The sequence below is a fragment of the Neopsephotus bourkii genome, unplaced genomic scaffold (assembly GCF_033783945.1).
Source record: "Neopsephotus bourkii isolate Nb327-2 ecotype Australia unplaced genomic scaffold, CSIRO-AGI_Nbou_v1 NB_1394, whole genome shotgun sequence".
In the NCBI taxonomy this organism is placed as follows: Eukaryota; Metazoa; Chordata; class Aves; order Psittaciformes; family Psittacidae; genus Neopsephotus; species Neopsephotus bourkii.
In genome coordinates this window covers 4,072,363-4,094,547 of record NW_026901872.1, presented here as the reverse complement: position 1 = coordinate 4,094,547, position 22,185 = coordinate 4,072,363, and the positions used below count along the sequence as shown (strand labels likewise).

At 36.8% G+C, this 22,185-nt stretch overlaps 1 long non-coding RNA gene and 1 other non-coding gene across 3 annotated transcripts in view; both read right to left on the bottom strand.

The window, feature by feature from the left end:
- The window catches only part of LOC133220028 (uncharacterized), a 901,957-nt gene that overhangs the window by 857,088 nt on the left and 22,684 nt on the right, over positions 1–22,185 (bottom strand). The window lies entirely within an intron of this gene.
- Positions 10–84, bottom strand: TRNAK-CUU (transfer RNA lysine (anticodon CUU)). Its single transcript has one exon. It is a non-coding gene; the product is annotated as a tRNA-Lys (tRNA).

Here is a 22,185-nt window from a genome sequence, read left to right as displayed (position 1 = left end):
GATTAATAGTCACTCTAACGTGGGGAACGAACCCACGACCCTGAGATTAAGAGTCTCATGCTCTACCAACTGAGCCAGCCAGTGACCAGCTGTGAGCTTAAACCACAACATTACACTATCAATTCAAGCTATTATTTCAATAGGAAAAGATACCTTGAAAGCATTCTTTGTAACTTAGCCCAAATTCAGTTATCTTTTTTTTTTTTCCTTCTATGAATGTTATTTTTTGTTTTTTTTCTTTTTTTTTTTTCTCCTTTTTTCTTCCATATTTTTAGGACTTTGATTATCGGGAGATAAACCTTAGCTTTTAAATGCAACTGAAAATTGTTACCTTGCCCCAGTGAGAAACAGCAATACATATGTCTTCTGTGACACAGAAGGAAATGTAGCCAATTATGCAGTGAGAAACAGCAATACATATGTCTTCTGTGACACAGAAGGAAATGTAGCCAATTATGTCCAGTGTTTCTCTTAAGATCATGATATATAGATTTTTAACACAAATGTCCTTCCCTTTGGTTCTCAGAAATGTGGTTTGTGAGCCAACATAGACATAAGCTAAATATGAATGAAAGGCGCCTGAGAAGTATTATGTTATGATCCCTTGCACTGCTGTATATGTAATGAAAATATTCAAAGGCTGGGAAACCTGATATGTCAGTTACACTACCTGAACCCAAAAGAATAAGAAAATTTCAAAAGCCTATACATTAAACATTAGTCTCTGTCAGGTGATTATTATTCTTATAAAACTTAGCAAAGCTGATATAATTGTCATCTAAAGGATAATGACGGGGTAGATGTTTTTCTACTTTAGACTCAGAGTTGCTCAGTAATACAAATAGCTGAACCTGAGCAATTGTATTGATATTCTAATTTGTGAAAGTATAAATTAAAAGTGTGTGTGTGGCATTATTTCTTCATAATTAACTAAGCTGAAGCTCAGATTACGATCTTGCTGTGATCTTGACTACATGGTACTAGTAATTTGTGAACTTTCATCTTTCATAAGACATTGCATATTAAATTTTTATTTTCTGGATACTGAAAACAAACAAAAGCACACCCTCCCCCCACCCCCAAAAAAAAAAAACAACCAAAACCCAACAGGACAGCCCATAGGAACAGAGAACAGATAGGCACCCTGAATGAAGCGGTGAGTAATACTCTCCTTCTAGCTATCGGTTGTTCCCTTCTTTGCAGGTGAAAAATAATACCTGTATCTGCAAAATGTTTTCAGATTAGATATGCTTATCTTGATATGTTTATATTAGTTCTTTAAAGTTAACATTTGCATAAAAGAAAATGTATATATACTGTAGACAAACCTGATATTGTTAGACATTACCTTATGAGGTAGTCAATTTGAAGTATCTGAATGTATTACTTCCAAATGTACACCATTTTACACGTGTTTTTCTCATCTTCTATTCTGATGTAGATAAAGTAGTTTTGATTAAAAGTTACAAATTTCTTACAGAAATATTTAGTAAACACAGACTTTTTGCCCAATAGAAATTAGTGCTAATGCTCCCTGGAGACGGATTAAATTATAATAGCTGACAGCTCTTTTCCCTAATAGTTTATTTGGTTTTACTAGTGGTATTCCAAAATTTAAAGCTTTCCTACAGACTGATCCCTTATAGTGACGATACCTTCTCCAATTCACTTCAGTTCTTATTCTGCATGTATTAAAATACACATTAGATCATGAATTTATATTGTATTTTCAGTGTCAATATATAATGCAGGACTTGGGGGTGTTGGTTGACAAGCTCAACATAACCCAGCAGTGTGTGCTCGCAGCCCAGAAAGTCAACTGTATCCTGGGCTGCGTAAAAAAGAGTATGACCAGCAGGTCAAGAGAGGTGATCTGACTCTTTGCTCTAATGAGACCTCACCTGGAGTACTGCGTCCAGCTCTGGGGCCCTAAACACGGGAGGGATGTGGACCTGCTCAAACGAATCCAGAGGAGGGCCATGAGGATGATCAGAGGGCTAGAGCACCTATGGCAGGGGGGTTGGAACAAAATGAACTTTAAGGTCCCTTCCAGTTCTGACCATTCTATGAATCTATGATTCTATGTGTCTGATTATTTTAAAATACTCTTTTCAGGACGTTTTTTGTATGGAGAAACATTAGTATTGACCATATTCCAGCAGAGGTGTGGACTGTAAAGCACTGAGAATTATACAGTTGCATTCTGCTGTTATTTTTAATGTGAATTAAGTATGTGTGCTGAGACTGAAACTACTTACTATTTACATGGAACTACCATTCTAAAAGGCTATTTTAGGCCAAATTCTGAAGCTCTACACAAGAGACCTTGAACAGAAATCTAAGAAGGCTTTATCTCCCAGGGCAGACATGGCAGTCATGTTAAACAGACACTGGGAGTAGTTTAGCAGTTTCAGACATGAATATTAGTAAACAAGTAGATAAGGAATCTGAAGGTTTGGTTTACTTGATTTTTTGTTGTTTGATTTGTTGTGTTTATTTTTTAAGTACTATTGGAAGATACAGCATCTGATAGATTTATAATCAATGAACAAAGAGTCACATACTTTAAACTCGAAGTTTGGTAGGTACTCTAATATTTGCCATGTATTTTGTGTTTGGTTTTGTTGGGGGCTTTTTTAAAGGGAAATTTCTGTCTGTCTAATGGAAAATAGTACAGCAGAAGTGCCTGCTATCTGGTATAACTATCACATTCTCCTCTTCTCTACATGTTAATTTTAGTTTCCCCTGAAAAAAACTCCCCAGTTTTATTTCTGTATATTAAGAAAGATTAACCAAAATCTTGATATATCTGTAAAATAGAAGTCAGTAGACTCATGTTAGAACATAAAGCACGAGTTTTTCTTTTTCTCCTAAGAGAACATATAGTGCATGATTAATACTATCGAATATGGTCGTATTATTTGGGGAAAATAATGTTAGTAGTGTGGTTAAAAAAAAAAAACAACAAAAAAAAACTAACCAAAGAAGTCAGATTCTGAGTTTATCGTCTCCTTTTGCTTTCAGTAATGTCATATAAAAAAATCTTAGTACAGTATCTACCCTAGTACAGTATCTACCCTAGTAGAGTATCTACCCTATAGTTACATTTTTACAAATACATGTTACCAGTACTTCTGATGCATATTCAGACTTGATTTCTCTGCTGTCATAATGTCACTTTCATGTCATTTGTCCTCCTTAGAAGCTGATCCAAAAAACAAAGTTCATTTATTTCAGCATACTTCAGCACCCTGTCAGTAAACCAGCAGTTTGAAGCATCCATTGCTAAAAGCAAGAGCCAGACAGGAGGATAAGGACTGAATGAATGGTCATCAGTGACTGGGAAAGACAGAAATTTGTAACCTTTATCCAAAGTGGCATAGCTGTCAGGACCAGCATATAGAGTGCTTGTTCCCTGCATCAGGCTGAAAATCTTGCTTACAATAAATTAAAAAATCTCACCTTCACACTACTGGATAATTTAGTGTTTTGTAATTTCTAACTGTAAAATATCATAAAAGGTATGTTCAGATACCATAAAACATTGCTTTAGGAGAGGGGTTTTCTTTGGTGCAATCTCAAAATAGAGCATTATACCCATCCAAAATTGTGCAACTCAGTCTTGTGCTCATCATGCAAAACTACTGATTTGAAAGAAAAAGAAGGAAAATTTTATCATTTGTGAAATAGTTTCCTCACAGTAAGGACTTTCTAGGCGCTTCCAAAAACATCATAGCTAATTAAAATATTTAATTATCAAAGTCTATTAATGATCTCACAAGGCCCTCATAACTTAGTGGCAAACCCTGTTCTCATCAGCTCTGTAGAGACAGCAAGTCCCTACCTTCTCCTGTGAACTTAAATTTCTCTTCTTTAAGCCACAGTTAAATAGCAAAAAGCACAAAAACATCCAAGCTGATGTCTCAGACAGCAGTCTAGACAGAAGATTTACTAGATGGTTTAAAAGGTGACTGGATTGTCACATTCAAAAGGTACTGGTTAATTGTTCATACAGCTGGAGTACCAATGTTCTGGAACAGGCCTGTTCTGGAAACTCTCCAGTGTAACATCATTATCAATGACCTTGAGATGGAGTGCACTCTCTACAAGTTTGCAGACAGCATCAAGCTGAAAGTACAACTACTTGTATCAACAAAACAGTCAGCAGGACAAGGAAAGTGATTCTTTCCCCTCTGCCAGTACTCGTTAGGCCAAACCTACAGCACTGCATCCACTTTTGGACTGCACAGGACTGGAAATATCAGTAAACTGGAACAAGCTCAGGGGAAGGCCACTGAAGCAGGAGCTGGAGGTTCTGGCATATGAGGAGATGCTGAGTGACTGCGGTTTGGTCAGCCTGGAGAGCAGATGGCTGCAGGAGGGCCTCTGGAGGATCCTTTCCACCAAACTATGGCATGATCCTAGATAGTCATAAAATTACAGAATGCTTGAGGTTAGAATAGATATCTGAAAATCAACTGGTCCAACTGCCCTGATTAATGTAGGAAAGTGGGCTGATCTGTCCTGTGACCAACTGGGTCTTGATTATCTCGAGACAAAAATTCCACAAGTAGGCAAGATTTCATTCTAGGCAATCTGTTCCAGTGTTGATCACTCCCAAGGTGAAAAAGAAAAAAAAAAAAAAAAAAAGAAGAAGAATCTAGCTTTTTGCATGTTTCAATTTGTGCTCACTGCCTCCTGTCCTATCAGTGAGTACTCCCAAGAAGAGCCTAGTTCTGTCTTTACTCCCTTCCCATCAAGTTCTTTATACACATTTATACACATTGGTAAGATTCCCTTTCTCCTCTCCAAGGTGAACAGTCCCAGCTCTCTCAGCTTCTCTTCATACAGCAAATGTGCAAAGCCCTTAGTGGTCTCAGTGTCCCTGTGCTGGATGCTCACCATAAATGCAGGTCTTTCTCATACTGAGAAATTCAGACCTGGTCCCAGCATGCCAAATGTGTTTTACTGGCACTGAGTACAAGGGAGAGATTGCCTCCTTCGGCCTGCTGGCAACACTCTTCCTAATGCAACCCAGGATACTGTTGCTGCAAGGACATATTGCTTCTTCATGTTCAGCCTGGTTTCTACCCTGACCCGCTCTGGTCCTCTGCAGAGCTGCTTTCCAGGTGGTAGCTGCCCAGACCATAGTAGTTCATGGGGTTATTCCTCCACAGATATAGAATATCACAATACATTCTACATTCCCTTTGTTATGCTTTGCAATATTCCTCTCTGCCAAGTTCTCCTGCCACTTGAGCTCCTTCTAAACAGCAGCAAACCCACCAACTGTATCAATCATTTCTTCCACTTTTCTACCTTCTGAGTTTTAGTCAGTACACACAAGCCTTCTGCCACCTTCGCCTGATTTTCAGCTAATCCAGATGGACTGTTTGGGGGCTTGAAGGAGGTGACCCTTGAAAATCAAACTGTCCTGGACCTCTTCTCTCCAGGGATACATCCCACAGGATTCTTGTAGTCAGCTATGTACTGCATCCCCCTTCTAGGATTTTATTTGGTAAATCCAAAGAGTTTAGTTGGTTGACTACAAGGTCAGCTCCTGTGCTTCCTTTGTGAAGAAAGTAAGATCGTGTTGTTCTTCCTTTGGGAACCACTTCTGAGCTGAGGCTGCAGCGCTCAATCCTGACAATGAAATATCACAGCTATGCAACAGCTGCATCTGTGCTCAGGCTTATACCTCCCCAAAGCTGACCCAGTCTTAGCTTCCTCAGACCTGCCTCCTCATTGCAACCTAGCTGGTTGATCACTAGACTATATCTGACCCTGACCACTGTCCCAGGCTTTGGTCCTGACCCTGACTTGCCATTTTACCTCCCAGGACCTCACTGATGAGGTCACTTCTTACACCTGCCTTCTTATCACACAGTGTTCCTGTTTCACCTTCCCTTGGAGGGCAGCCAACCCTTGCTGCTCCCTAACACCCTCCCTAACACCCTCACCTAACATATCTCCGAACTGAGGAAAATCTGCTCTCTTGAATTGCTGTGTTCTTGCTTTTAGCCCTGCTCCGTTCTCTCAGGATGCTGAATTGTGCCATCTCATGGTCAGTGCAGCCAAGGTTGCCCCCAACCTATGATTCCAGACATTCTCTTCAATATTCTAGATGTGCAAATACTTAAAAGTATCAATATGTGAATAAGTGAATCAATATGCTTTCCTTCCCTCCTTTAATAGAAAAAAAGGTGTTTAGAAAAATATTAAATGAGGGTTGTATTCTTTAATTCTGACATCTCATGCTAAAGAACACTTTAATTCATAAATAATGCTTCAGGGGTAAAGAAAGCTGAATGAGATCCCAATTCACTTCAGTAAGTAACAGCATGGATAAATGTGAGCAGTTATTTACTTTCATGGATTAGGTAGCATGACAGCATGCAAAATGTGTACTTGCAAAATTCCTTTCTAAAGCAAAAAAGTATTATATTTACTATTTTAACTGGTGTCTATGTAGAATATATGTGTATCTACGAAGGTAAATGTGATGTTTAGCTGCTTTTAAAAATGTAAAACAGTATTAAAACAATATTTTCAATATCCCTTTCTATTGCTTTTTTAAGATAACCAAGCAGCTTATTTGCTTCCTTAACCAATGGCTGCCCAAAGAGTATCTGAGCAATTAAAAAAAAACATATAAGGGTTCTGGATGGCTTAAAATGATAGAGCATGCTACTTAAGTATTATAATGACTTTATTCAGCTGAGCATTATTTAGGAAAACTTTAACTGCCTTTTCCACACTTTGTGGGAACAACACAACTCAGATTAGCCTATGGTTTTACACTCATTGGTAGATGCGGAATATAAATATTTTTTACTTGATTGCAGATTTCATCTTTAAATTCAGAAGTAGTCAGCTATTACTGCATTGCTCAGATATACTTTAGCAGAATTATTTACTTAACTCTCATTACACTCCATTTCATCTTTTTCTTTTTAGATCCCCCCCCCAAAGACAAAAAGACAGCTGGCTGCAAGCCAGATATTCTGAGACCCTCTACCTTTTCCATTCTCTTCTCTTTTGAAGGTCCATTGTAAGTACTTTTAAGCAGGTCATATGGGTCAGAGTTTCATACATGTTTGGTCATATGACATGTTTATCCCTTTGGATTACTATATGTCCAGTTGCATTATATGTTCATATTGTGTCTGAAGTATACTTTTGTGAATATTGCATTTTATGATAGGTTGAGCATGTATAGAGGTATATGACAGACTTGCATTGTTACATTACAGAACAAGGGATTGAGTCAAATAAATTATTTCCTCATAGAACATGTTACTTTAATTGACGGAGTTTGTGTCTTGCTGACTTAGCACAGTGTCAATGAAAGTTTGTTCCCCAAATCCGTGTTTTACTTTGAATTACAGTTCTTACTAGAAATGAAATTTCAAAGCACAGTCATTGGGATAACTTCTGTAAAATCATTTCTAACAATAAAGTGTTGAAAAATCAGTATCTTCAATATAAGGGAAACTCAGAAAACAGAGACTTCATGATATTAAAACCAAGTGATATTAAATATGACAAGAAACATACTGAAAAGTGCATTTGTAAGACTGCTAAAAATCTGATGAGTACGTAGGGATAGAGGAATAGGCATATTTATCCTTAAATTATTAAATATGTGTGATAGCATGCTGTGCCCTTCTCACCTTTCTCCCCCCCCCCCCCCCGCCTCTGGGTGGTATGGGGAGGAGAACTGAAAGAATATAAACCTCACAGGTTGATATAAAAACAGTCTAATAACTAAAGTATAATGTAAAACTACCACTACTAATAATAATATATAATAATATATAATAATGATAAGGGAAATAACAAAGGGAGAGAATATAAAAGGGAAAAGAAAAAAAACAATAAACCCAAGTGACGCACAATACGATTGCTTCCCACCCGCCAACCAACAGCAAGTGATCTGCCCTTCTGGTAATAACCCTAGTTTATATGTTGGGCATGACATGCTGTGGTATGGAATACCCCTCTGGCTAGTTTGGGTCAAGTGTCCTGTCTCTGCTTCTCCCCAGCTTCCCCTACTCCCTGGCAGAGCATGAGAGACTGAAAAGTCCTTGATCACGGTAAGTGCAACAACTAAAACATCAGCGTGTTATCAACATTGTTCTCAGACTAAAGCCAGACACAGCACTGTGCCACCTACTAGGAAGGAGAAAAAACAAACTGTTACAGATGAAACCAGGACACAGCGATATGAAGAGGAGTGACTAGTTCGAGAAACTAGGCAATGCAACAAATAACACTTAATAATTCCTTTCAGTTCATCAGGAGCTGAAAGCCTGTCAGAAATTCTGTAGATCCAATTGTTGACCAGGGTAAAAAGGTAGTATTCAGAGATGTCACTGATGCTGCTGAGTTGCAAAAGAAATTCTTTGATTTGGTGTCCACTGTTAAATAAACACCTTTAGTAAACCTTTTTGAGCAGGAGCTGGTTTTAAAAAAAGGATCATGGGGATCTGGGAAACTATGAGCCTGTAATCGTGGCATAGGTGCCAGGAATATCAGTAGCAATTGTAAAAAGAATATAAGATTAGAATGGTTGAACACAAAATACCTTTTCAAACAGTACCTGGAAGGATGTTCTCCCTTCAAATGTTATTTCTTGGTGAACAGAATTGTGCTAAAGCTTTTTATTTCAGACTTCCAATTATGATTCTGTATTCTGAGCTGCAGGTAGCTGATAGAATTCTTCCATTATTTAAGAATTTATTCTTTACTACTTACTGTTTTCTTTATTCATTACATCATTATCTGAAACATTATAGGTATCTTCAGAACCTTCTAAAACCTTATCGTTTCTAATTCTTCTGAGTCTTCCTTTTTCTTCTTTCTTCAGTTACAGACTTTGCATTTCATCACAAGCAAAAGAAGCTACTGAGTTACAATTAAACAAGAACAACAACAAAAATACTGTCTCTGTGCCAAATTGTGTCAGTATTTAAGAGTCTGTCTCTCATATCTGTCCTGTCATCATTCAGAACTTGTACATCCTGCAATACTTTATGGGAGGATTATGCTCATAATTTAAACTAAAGTCAGTGCTTTTTTATAGGCAATCCTCCTTGCTCTTCTTTAATTTCCATGCTCTCTTCTTCCATCTGTGTTTTCCTGAATTGATAATAGAATTCAAGTTGCAATGGAACAAGTCTCCTTTTTAAGCTAGTAAAATAGAGAAGTATATTTGCTATTGTTATAAATGGCATTAGAAAGAACTTCTCTATAGAGGATTGATAATGGAGATCTGATTTATATTTTTCTAATTAAGACAGATTCACATACATGTACCTACATGCATGCATGCATTTTCATATACATCATAACCTGAATAATGCTTCACAGGGCAATGTGACATTTACCCACAGGAATGATACTAACAATGTCTGTTAAGCAAAATAGGCAAATGGAGCTTTGGACATCATGAGATCTGAGGACCAAAATAGACATAAAGTACATTACCGTTAATATATACAAAATTACACAGTGCATTATTATCTGAAAGATGTATCATTTAAAAGATGAACCAGTATAATTTCTCCAAGTATTTGGCCAGAACTGTGTTAAACAAAAAAGATATAAAAGCTGCATCCTTCACAAGTCAAAGACAACACATAAAATTGATCAATGACTATGTGAAACAAATACAAAATGATGGCAATATAAAAGAGAAAAAAGTGAGTATCAGTCTGTGGATTTATTATATATAAAAGCTGTGATTCTGTATTGAATGGACACTTAAAGTACAATAACAACAATGCACCTTGACATCTCAGAGGCCTTTAATTCAGGAAGGAAAAGAGAAGTACACACTTTTTGCTAATGGAAGTGCTAATGTAATTGTGATTAATGAAGCTAGTGAATAATTGCTGAACAGGACCTAAAAAGTGACCTGCTAGGGTCCAGACCATACCTCACTTAGACTGTCACAAGCTTTGAAAGTGGTATGCCAAACTCCTGGACTTCAGAGAAGTAAACTAGAAAGAAGAAGAAAGAAAAAAAAAAATCCATCTTTTTCTGAGATATTCAAGGTCTAATAGTTTACTTCACTGTTTATAAAAAAACCCTTATTGCTTTATTTGCTTGTGTATAACATAAACCAAAGGCCAAGTAAGCAAGATGTGAATGTATACTGGTATGAGCAGGTATTAATATTTCAATGACTAGCGCTAGACTGCTAATGAGACAACATTCAGTTGCCTACTGGATGGGGAAATGCAATTCAAGTTTGAACCCTGTTATGTAAGTGGGACTTTGCATAGCTTCATACAATACTACAAGAAGAAAATAGAGGCAACTGTAGGCACAAAACCAAAGCAAAGCAATTCCACAAACCAAGCAATTGCTTCAAAACTAACAGACTTATGCTGGAACATTGCATACATAAGCAATCAAAGAGAATATTTCCAGATTTTAATTGTCATTACTACACTGAAATCAATAATTTTGATAATGATTTAGATGAGTGATTTCATAACATGTTAGCTTGCATTCTGACAAAACTCTGAAATCCAGTGTGTCTATATATTGCCATAGACTTAAAATATAACTTGTATGAGCTCCTACCTCTAATTAAAGGTTCAATCAGCTATAAAAAAACAGGAGTACAAAAAAGGAAGGAAATAGATGAAGAAAGATTAATGGCCAGGATAAAAAAAAACAAACAGTATTTGGTATTTATTGCTGAAATAAAATTTTTACTGTTGGTCATGGTTTCAGCAAGATGGGTAAGTGTAGATTTATTTACTGGTTTTCCTTGTCTTACTTTCTTTTTAAACTGAGCACTAGTTACAAGTGGTAATTGACAAATTATGATTTTAACATAGGTATAGAAACCGACTGAAATGCTGAAAGATAAAAATGAGTAAGATGAATGGAAGTCCTTTTGTGGAAGGTAAGTGAAATGTTTTCTAGTTAAGATACTGATATGTAACACTATTAAAGTCTCAATGAAATAAGCTAATTCCTAACAGAAAGATAATGACACTGAAAAGAGAATTCAGGGCAGAATAAATTTTTATCAAAGTAGTTCCCGAAAACTGCCAAGGGGTATTTTAAGGTGTTACTTAAAAGTATTGCTTCAAGACAGTTTTGTGAAATTAGCAAGCAATAATGCTATGGACTCATTTGAGGCTTTTCTATAGAGGGAATTTATCAATAAGCTCCAGCAATTTTAAACAAGTGTCACAAGAATGGTTGGGGGTGGGGCACTTGACCTGTGAGAAGAGGCTGAGTTATTTTCAGTGCTTGAGTTCTTCTCTATATGAGTTGAATTCAGCAGAGCAAATGCAGATTGGATTAAAGGCTATGATCCTAAGGATAATCACAAAATTGACCAAGAAGCACAAACTATCCCAAATGGAAATGAATGGTCTGAATAACAGTAGGGGAAAAAAACCTGTTTTCTCTTGGAAAAAAGAGGTTATTACTTAATTTCTGACAAATCAAAGATCCCTACACATAAGAAAAGGTAGCCTAAACATTAAATATTTTTGTTGTTTTGGGGTTTGTTTAGGGATTTTTGGTTTTGTTTTGGTTTTGTTGGTTTTGTTGTTTTCTGTTCAACAGATAACTAAAATTTGTTTTCCTTTTTTTTTTTTTTTTGGCAGTATTAGCCTTGATATTACGAAATTGGGGCCATCATCCCTATTATTGTTGCCTGCAGAATAACAGTGGCAAAGCCTACTGAAACCTATTATAGTACAGCTAACTGGAGAAAGTGGAGCGTCAAGCCCTTTAGCATTTGTAGGACTTGGTGAACATAGAAGCATCACAAGATAAAACAGCATCTGATTTGTCAAGTTTCCAACACTGAAAACACACAGAATACGGACTACACTGTGCATGATGTGATAAACAGAGCTAACCACTTCAAATGATAGTAGTTAATTTTTTTTTTAAATAGAGAAATAAAAAGCTTAGTGTGTAAATACTGTAAGAGATCCAAGTGTAACAAGAGAAAGCAAAGTCATTTGACTAAATGTCTGATTTTTGCATTTGTCTCATGATATGAAAAATGTGCTGTATGAACAATATAAACAAAGGCTATTATCTGCAAATTTCAAGCACTGAAGATTGTATATTTTAATGAAAAAAAAAAAACTTTGAAAATGAGAGTTACTAGTATGACCTCTGTGTCTATGCTTGCTTTTGTTTACCATTATCACAGAGTCACATAATATTTTGATTTGGATGGGAAATTTAAAGGTCATCTATTCCAACACCTTTCAGTGATCAGGGAGATCTTCAGATAGATGAGCTGGCTTACCCTGATGCAACATGACCTTGAATGTTTCCACGGACAGGACATTTACCATGCCTCTGTGCAACCTGTGCCAGTGTTTCCCCACCCTCATAATAAAAAAAAATTGTTATATTCTGTCTGAATCTGCCCTCTTTCAATTTTAAACCATTCCCCCTTGTCTTATCCTCACAGTCCCTACTAAAAAATTGTCCCAATCTTTCTTGTAAGTCCCCTTTAAGCACTGAAAGGCTGCAATAAGCCTTCTCCGTGTTTAACAACCCGAACTCTCTTTCGTCATAGGAGGGGTGCTCAATCTCTCTGATCATTTTTGTGGCACTCTGTACTCAGTCCAACAGGTTGCTATCTTTCCTATTCTGAGGACTGTGTACCTGGAGACAGTCCTTCAGTGGAGTCTCACCATAGTGGAGTAGCAGGGCAGAATCACCCCCCTCAACCTGCCAATCGCAATTCTTCTGATGCAGCCCAGGATATGGTTGGCATTCTGGGCCTAGAGCACACATTGCCAGGTCATGTCCAGCTTTTCATCCACCAGAACCTTCAAGTGATTCTCCACAGAGCTGCTCTCATGCATCCATCGCCCAGCCTGTATTGATACTGGGGGTTGCCTCAAGCCAGGTGCAGGACCTTGAACTTGGCCTTGTTGAGCCTCACAGGTCCACTTTATGACCTTGTCCAGGTGCCTCTGTACGGCACCCCATCCCTCAGGCATGTCAGCTGCACTACTCAGCTTGGTGTTGTCTTCAGACTTGCTGAGGATTGCATTCAATCTCACTGTCTGTGCAATTGGTTAAAATATTAAATAGCACTAGTCCAAGTACATACCCCGGAGGGACATCACCCACCACCCATCTCCATCTCGACATTGACCCATTGACCACAAGCCCCCAGATGTCACCAGTCAACTAATTCCTCATCCACTGAGCAGTCCAGCCATCAAATCCATTTCCAATTTAAAGAGAAAAATGTTGTGGGGAATCATGTCAAAGGCCTTACAGAAGTCCAGTTAGATGACATCGGTAGCTCTTCATCTTTTTCCACTGATGTGATCATTCTATTATAGAAAGCCATTAGGTCAACCAGGTAAGACTTGACTGCTATAGCTATGACACCCTCATCTGTAAATGAAGGGGACTGGTAAAGAATGTAAATTATGTAATTCATATGAAAAGCTTTTGGTTGTTTGAATATGTCCTACATGTTGACTATGAAATGAACTCCAATTATCAGTGTAAAACTTCTTTTGACATAACCAACATCCACAGTAAGAAGCAAAAATTCAACAGTGAATAGAAGTGTGAAAACAATTTATTTATATGGAAGAAGAAACAGAAGAGATAGTCAGGACACTGATACATGTACTGATATTTTGTTGAGTCCCATTTGAATGAATTCACTCCCACACTCTATTTGAGAACAAAAATTAAAACGAAGGGTAAATATTATTAAGGGTGTGAATATAATTAAAGAAACATGAGCTTTATCCTTTTCACTGATCAGGGTCAGTGTAGATGCTGCTTAGAAAAAACTCTTACTAATGCAGAATTTGGGCATCTGTCTTGCTCGTTTCTTTCTAACTTTTACTGTGAGATATGAAATCTTGCATATAGGGCACCAGCAATGCTATCTAAAATATTTTTGAGAACGAAAATGCTAGTGTCAAGTTTTTCTTATCTCCAATCACAACATAACTTACAATGCTGTCAGTTAATTTCACTGTATAATTTCAAAACAGGACTTTTCAACTTGTAGGTGAAAATTCTTAGAAATAGGTGCCTGAAGTTAGGCACCTAAATAAATCTTAGTTTCTTAAATGCTGGAATACTCCCACAGCTTGTATTAGGAACAATAGAGAATTTTAGATGCTTCTTAGTATTTTTAGACACATCCGTGTTAAAGGAATTGTATGTCTAAAATGAAAGCTAACAGTTAATTAAACCCTGAACCAAGAAGGCTTAGGGTTTGTTTTGGGAGGGTTCGTTTTATTGTTCTGAGTATTTTGGGTATTTGGGTGTTTGTTTTTTTTTGTACGTTACATAACTGTAAAGTTTATTGACTGTAAAATAGTATCTATTCTAAAAATCTAGACCTTTGAGTTCTGCTAGGCTTTTGGCACCTTTGGTATCATGGTAACAAATTGGAAAACATGTTTGTCAAAAGAATGAATCATGAATAATCAAAAGCCATCTGTATTAGAGTGCCTGTACACAAGGCTAGAAAGGATGAGAAACAAGCAAAGAGACTCAAAAAAAAAAAAAAAAAGAAGATTCTTATAACTGGGATGTCAATAGAGATCTATATAAAAAGAAAGTAGAAAGGTATGGTTACAGAGCAAATAAAAAATATCTACAATCCCAGCAAGTTACAGATCAGTAGTGGTAACTACCAGGGTAAATCCTTTACAAACTGAGATATATGAACTGGAAGAAAAAAGAAATTACAGTGTGTGACCGATACAGATGATAAAGTTGGAAAGAAAAAGAAAACTAGGTCTTTTCAAACTAACTAACTTTTGCATACTCAGAAACCCAGGATATTTTTGACACAAATAAATGAATTTTTCTTGGGCAATAAATGTGGAAAACCATGAAACATGAAAGAAACTATAATACTGCATTTTTATAAAATGAAAATAAATCTTGCATCTACTTCTTTTAGAAAGAAAGTGAATTTAGTATATGCCCATCACTCAAGAATTGTAAGCTTCCCAGTGAAAGCAAAGCATCGTGGTGCCATGAAGAATTCAAGTTTTAATTAAGGCATATAAAACACAAAGGCTGTTAGGAAATAATACTGAAATCCACCAGCATGTAACATGATACAATTAAAATATAAGAAAAAATAGATGCTTTCAAAGAAAGGAACAGGAGTTGGCTAATGTGATTTCAAAAATTAATTCTTGTTGACTTTGATTAAACAGAAAAATAGGCATTTAGGAATCCAGAAAAATAATTCAGAATCATGCTATACTTCTGACTGCTAAGTATAAAGAAAACACAGTGAACATCTTACTTAGGTTTTGCACAATCAGCGTTTCCTGAGTCAGTTTCTTTGACAAAGAAAGTATCAGGAGGAAGAGAAAAAATTCCAAACATATTCCACAGCAAAGTTTGGCAAGTTATTATGATAACTGCCTACCACATATGGCTGAATATTATTCCTAGCTACTGATTTCCAAGATAGAGTTTTTTTATTATACAAGTACAGTATGCCTTCTTGATTCAAAATGTTGAAATTACAGTTTACCTCCACTTGTTGTCATTTGAGCAGTTTATGAAAAAGTCCAAAATCATTAAAATCATGGAGTTAGTCTGTGAATAGTGATCTGGTTTTCATTTCTCTCTTCACAAAACCTTTATATAAGAATACTTCTAAAGTAATAATTTTGAACAATTTTATTTCCTTTAGGTTATTGAAAAGTATGAATCACAAATGTTTAAATGCAGTAGTTTTCAATTACCCCTGGTGAAATGATAGCATTATTTTTTTAATGAAAAATGTCACCTGCTTTAACACCAAAAAAATAATGAAATGTTAAAAAATATTTAAATCAATAGATATTAGTATCCTAATTAGGGTATTAAGTTTGAGTAAGGCACAAAAATTATTGTAACATAGTACAGATATCAGAAAATTTTTCAGAGGAAATTATCATTTATCTAACAAAAGATGAAAAAGAAAAAAAAAGGAAAATTGATTTGTTGAGGAAAAAAAGAAAAGAAAGAACCCTTACTTTTAGTAAAAAACGAGGAAAAAAAATCCCCTCAGCAGTATCTCAAGATGTATGCAACTATGAAATTAAATGTATTAATATTCCAGATTCTATTCATTTAACTTTTTTATCATGTTTCCAGTGGTCATCCAGCTTGGGAAACACATTCTGAGCAAGCTTTTACAAAATGAAAAGAAAATCCCCCAAAGAACAGAAATGCCCTCAATAACTTTGAAGAAAGGAAATCTTGTTAGTTTTGATTATTTATCATGTAGTCTGCATACTTAAAATGCAACTGTTTTACTTCTCAAAATGAAATACATTTGATGATGCAAAAGAATGAGCAAATTTGTAGTTCCTCTGGCTAAATTTCTTTCCTCAGACAGGCCAGATAGTATTAACAATAACAACAAAGAAAGAAAAATGTATTCATCTTGTTTTCCTATAAATGCTTTTTCTAGTAAGTCATCTTTTCAAACTGGGTGGAAGAAAATGGACTTTTGGTAGCCTTAATATTTTTTTCAGTAGGAAGATGATACATGGCTTAAACCACAGTAAAAGCAGAAAAATGTTCTTTGATGTATGACTATTTTTCCCCATGGTCTTCCATAAGAAAAAAAAAGTGATTTTTGCACTTACTATATGCTCTTTCTTCATGCAGACTCATGTCTGTTGTCATATTCTGAACAATTTTCGGTATAGATTATATGGTCATAAACACCATAAATTGGTTAAAATAATTTAGATAAGACAGCCAAGAGTTTCCCACAAAATAGATTCTGATTGAAACTGAAAAGTGGTAAAAAATTATTTGGTGTTTTAGTAGACTTACCAATTAGCGATATTAGAAGTAAAAAGTTTTAAATGCATTAAAGAAATAATCCAGGTACAATGATTGTTGTGGTTTAAGCCCAAACCATAAATCAGAACCACCCCTTCCTTGCCCCCACTCCTGAAGGGACAGGGAGAAGAGTCGAAATAATGTAATTCCCATGGTTTGAGATAAGAGCAGTTTAGTAACTAAGGTATCACACAAATCACTACTGCTACCACCAATAATTAATGATAAGGGAAATAACAAGGGAAGAGAATACAATACCACCCAAAAAAACCCAGCCCGACAGAGTAGTGAACCAGCCTTTCTAGGTAACTCCCAGTTACATCTCAGGCATGACATGCTGTGGTATGGAATACCTCTATGGCTAGTTTGGGTCAGGTGTCCTGTCTCTGCTTCCTCCTGGCTTCTTCCCCTCCTCCAGAGGAGGAGGCAGAGCATGAGACTCACAAAGTCCTTGGTCAGACTAAACATTTGAGCAGTAACTAAAAACATTGGTGTTATCAGTGCTGTTCCCAGGTTGAAAGTCTAAAACACAGCAGTGCACCAGCTACTAAGAAGGAGAAAAAATGACTGCTACTGCTGAACCCAGGACAATGATGCAGGTAAAGAAATTCTCATTTTTTAATATGGAAACTTTTTTTTTTAATGGGACATTTCAAAACAGAACAATACATCAATTTCCTTGCAACTTTACCCCTATCTAGCATTATACAAATTAAATAATTTCCATGTCTGAAATAATAAACTATTTCCTAACTGCTTTGAGTATTATTTTCAGTTCTAGTGTGGGTTTTGACAATAGAGTTCAACTAAGTATGTTTATTAACCGAGAAACTAAAAATAATCCTAGAGTGATCTAAAGAAAATTAGCTATATGTAGTTGACAATACTTTGTTTTGTAAGAAGAATGTGAAATAAAACAAACAATTCTGGATTATCCTGACATTTTGAGAGGAGCCACTAACAGGCTGCTGACTGAAATGACTGTGAAACACTATGACAGCATTTAGAAGTCAATCATTCTGTAAAGATTTGAAGAGCTCACCAAACCTTTAAACAAGATTTTTTAGGGACCTCACTTTTGAAATGTTAAAATCTTGTCCTAATAGTAATTTTTGAGAACTTTGTCTTTCATTTTTGAAAGTCAGTGTATCTATCAATTTAGCCACTGACATAATTTTTAATTTATTTGTTGATTACTATTTCCCACCCTATCTACAGTCCAGTCATAATTAAGTAAAAACAAACTCCTTTTTACTTTCTACATGATATATACCTGACTATATAAATGTGCTTTGACTTGAATACCTTTTTGGTTTTTTCCTCCTAGATTTTTGCAATTAATATGAATATGCATTTCAAGACAAGAAAGGCTATCTACTTAAGGACTAGAAAGGGGGTCTACTCTGAAATTTGTGACTCAGCTAGGGGGTCACCTTCACCCTTTTACACCTTCAGTTTCTTTGAATATCATTTTAGCTTGATTTTACCTCAATTTACTTTTTATACATTTGTTGTGGTTTAAACTCAGTCAGCCACGCAGCTGCCCTCTCAGCCTCCACCTTTCCTCCCCACTGCTGCTGGAGGGATGGGGAGGAGAATCGAAAAAATATAACTCCCACAAGTTGAGATAAGAACAGTCCAGTAACTAAGGTATAACACAAACCACTACTGCTGCTACTAATAATAATAATGATAAGGGAAATAACAAGGGAAGAGAATACAACCGCTCGCCACCTGCCAACCAATACCCAGCCTGACCAAGCAGTGATCTAAACCTTCCGGATAACTGTCCCAAGTTTATATAGTAGGCATGATGTGATATGGAATACCTCTTTGGTGTTGTGATATGGAATACCTCTTTGGTTAGTTTGGGTCAGGTACCCTGTCTCTGCTTCCTTCTGGCTTCCCTTCCTCCCTGGCAGAGCATGAGACTCACAAAGTCCTTGGTCATAGTAAACATTACTGAGCAGCAACTAAAAATACCAGTGTTATCATTGCTGTTCCCAGGCTGAAAGTGAAAACCACAGCACCGCACCAGCTACTAAGAAGGAGAAAAAATAACTGCTACTGCTGAACATGCGGCAACAATACACTACACATAAATGACTAACTCTGAGACTAAGATTAGACCTAGCCACACCTAAACTCCATCAAGAGTTTAGAAAGCAAGGGGGTCCACTCTGAAACTCATTACTCAGTGAGAGAGTGTCTCTTAATCTTTGTGCCTTCTGTCTCTGTATTAACTATTTTAGCTCTGATTTTACCCCTATTTTCCATTTTATGTTTCATCCATGTAGTAAGTACTAGAATGAACCTTGCCACTGAACTCTGTTAAATCATGCTTTTATAAATTCATATTAAAACTATTCTTACTAGCATCTTTGATGATGATTCCTTGAGCAAACCTAAACCACTCATTTTGCAACATATGGGACATGGTCCACTATGTCCTACAGTTAAATTTCACCAACTGACCCAGCAAGACTCCCTTTGCAATATCAGGCCTTTTAAACTGTCACAATTATTTGACAGACATTGGAAAATTAAATCTATGTATAGATCTGGAAAATTACTCAAGCTGATACATCCTGGTTTATTGCCACAGGCTTGAATTTGAAAAATCATTATTTTCACTGGAATTAATTTTTCATTTTGTCTGCTTTCCATTCAAGACTAATGTGACAATAAAAGAATCAGATTTCTTCAGTTTATGAAAATAAATGATTCATCATATCAAACCATGTAGATGAGGCCCTTAGTGATGTGGTTTAGTGGTGGTCTTGGCAGTCCTGGGTAATGGTTGGACTGGATGTTCTTAAAGGTCTTTCCCAACCCTGTTGATTCTATGACTATGGCATATTTTTAGCTCTCTTTGTTTGAGTTACATGAATTTTGATTGCATTTGATTATGAATTAAAAATGTTTACTGCTAAGAGAATTAACGGTGCTTTTGATGCTATATTAGAAAAAAAAAGTCTAGAAAGGCTACTATTCAGTTAATTTTACAGTTACTGGAGTATTGAAGTGACAAGAGAAGATGATTTAGTTTTAAAATTGTTCTAGTAAGTTGCACTTTTGTTAGTAAAATCATATAGTTTAAGTACTTCTTCAGTCTGAGCATGAAAAGCGATGACTAGGAATGTAAGTATTTTGGTTATGCTGAATGCGTGTGTGTTAAGATTGATTTACTGCCTCTTCAGGTTTATTCTTTCTGTTCTAACAAAACAGGTGGCATACTTGGAAATACTTGTTGACTGTGTTTTTACCTGTTGACTGTGTTTTTATGCTTTTAGACTTTAATTCTAACTTCTTACATTCCCATTTTTATGTTGTAAAACATGTATTAATGAAGTGGTTGTCAGGGCCTGGAGTGTCCTCCTTTTGTTGCAGGTTCACCCTGGATAGCAGCTCAGCACCATACACCTGCTCACTCTTTCTAACCCAGTGGGATGCAAAAGTGAATCAGAAGGGCAACAGCAAAAAACCTCACGGGTTGAGGCAAAGACAGCTTAATAGGTAAAGGAAAAGCTGTGCACTCACGCAAATCACACTGAGGGATTCATTCACCATTTCTCATCAGTAGGCACGTGTTTAGCCACCTCCAGGAAAGAAGGACTTTTTCACAAGTAATGGTTACTTGGGAAGACAAATGTAATTCCAAACACCCCCCTCTTCCTGCTTTCCCCCCCGGTTCTATATGCTGGGCATGATAGCATATGGTATGGAATATCCATTGGGTGAGTTGGGGTCAACTGTCCCTGCTCTGTCCCCTCCCAGCTTCTTGTGCACCTCCAGATTGCTCACTGGTGAGGCAGTTTGAGAAGCAGAAAATGCCTTGATTCTGGGTAAGTGCTGCTCAGCAACACCTAAAACATGGGTGTTAACTCCATCCCAGCAAGTACATAACAAGTGCACCCTTGTTACGAGTTCATCTAGGGAGCTTCAAGACAAATTTGCTGATGAGAGAGAGCTGTTTAAACAGCCTGAGCTGGCCTTGGGAGGAAACTAAAAAATGGAAGAAGCCTCAGGAAGGCCCCACTGAGCTGCTCTTCTAGGAAGCCTCAGCAAAAGCTCCCCTTCTTGCACTTAGAGGCTGCTTTTAAGCAGACGCTCATTTTTTATACCAACCTGAGCCACATTTCAATGGTGCTGCAGTCATACCCATGCCTGGCCATGTACCCCACTGGTCTGGGCACTGTCCTTAATTAGCAGGTTGACCAGCAGATTCACTAGCTTGACCTCAGACATGTCTCAGCATTAAGGACTTACCTAGTGACCACTGGACTGTCTGACCCCAGTTGGAGTTTCTGGACCTGACAATGACTCACTGGCTCCACATCCTGGCTTGACCCCTAGACCTGCCCCATCAACAGAGAGACTTCCCTGGTGATCTGGACTCTGCTGAATATGACTACTGCCCCTGTGCTGTGGCCCTGCTCTTCTTGCTTGGATGCTCTAGGATGTGAGATGAAGCCCTGCTCCTGCTGGCCTTGTTATCACCCACAGCTCCCCTGCTTTTGCTGCTCCCTGACACTCGATGACCGTGACATTCAGCAGACACAGATCAGAGTTCCAGGACTCTGAAAAACTTGTTTTCATGAGATGATGGCTAACATACATGATAGAATGATTGCTGTAAAATATTAGATGAGCATACAGAGTACAAGTAATACTTTTGCTGAACAAAAGGGGTGTGTGTGAGGTGTAATCGATCAATCAAACTGAAGTGAACATCCGAGGAACTGGAACATCTCAATAGAACCTCTGTGCAGTAAATACAAGGACCAACTAAGAAAAAAAAAACAACACACACACACACAAACAAAATCAACACCCCCCCAAAAACAAACAAACAAACAAACAAAAAAAAACCAAGTTAACTACCAGATTTCATGATACACTCTTATTCTGTTTGAAAATTAAAACCCCAAAAATACATTAAGTGGTAAGACACAGTTCAAATCCATTCATTTAAAGACCACATGATGGCCCTTGAATCTCAGTGTGTAAGTGCAGTGATGCATAAGGAGATAAACAGCTTGAATTAATCACATTCTTTTATGGATCATATGACCCTTTAAAAAGTGTTTCACATTTTCCATAAAACTCTGAAAAAAAACACTGTATCCTAATTATTTGGAGAAAATAAGCTGGACAACAGGGAGAAGGCAGCAAGAACAGGAACAAGAAAACTCTAGGGTTAAGACAAGCAGATCACTTATCAATTACTATAGTGGGCAAAACAGACCCATCGTGGGGAAATTAACATTATTTATTGTCATTTAAAATAAATATTAATTACTGATTTGGGTAGTTGTCATGATTTAAGCACAGCCGGTAACT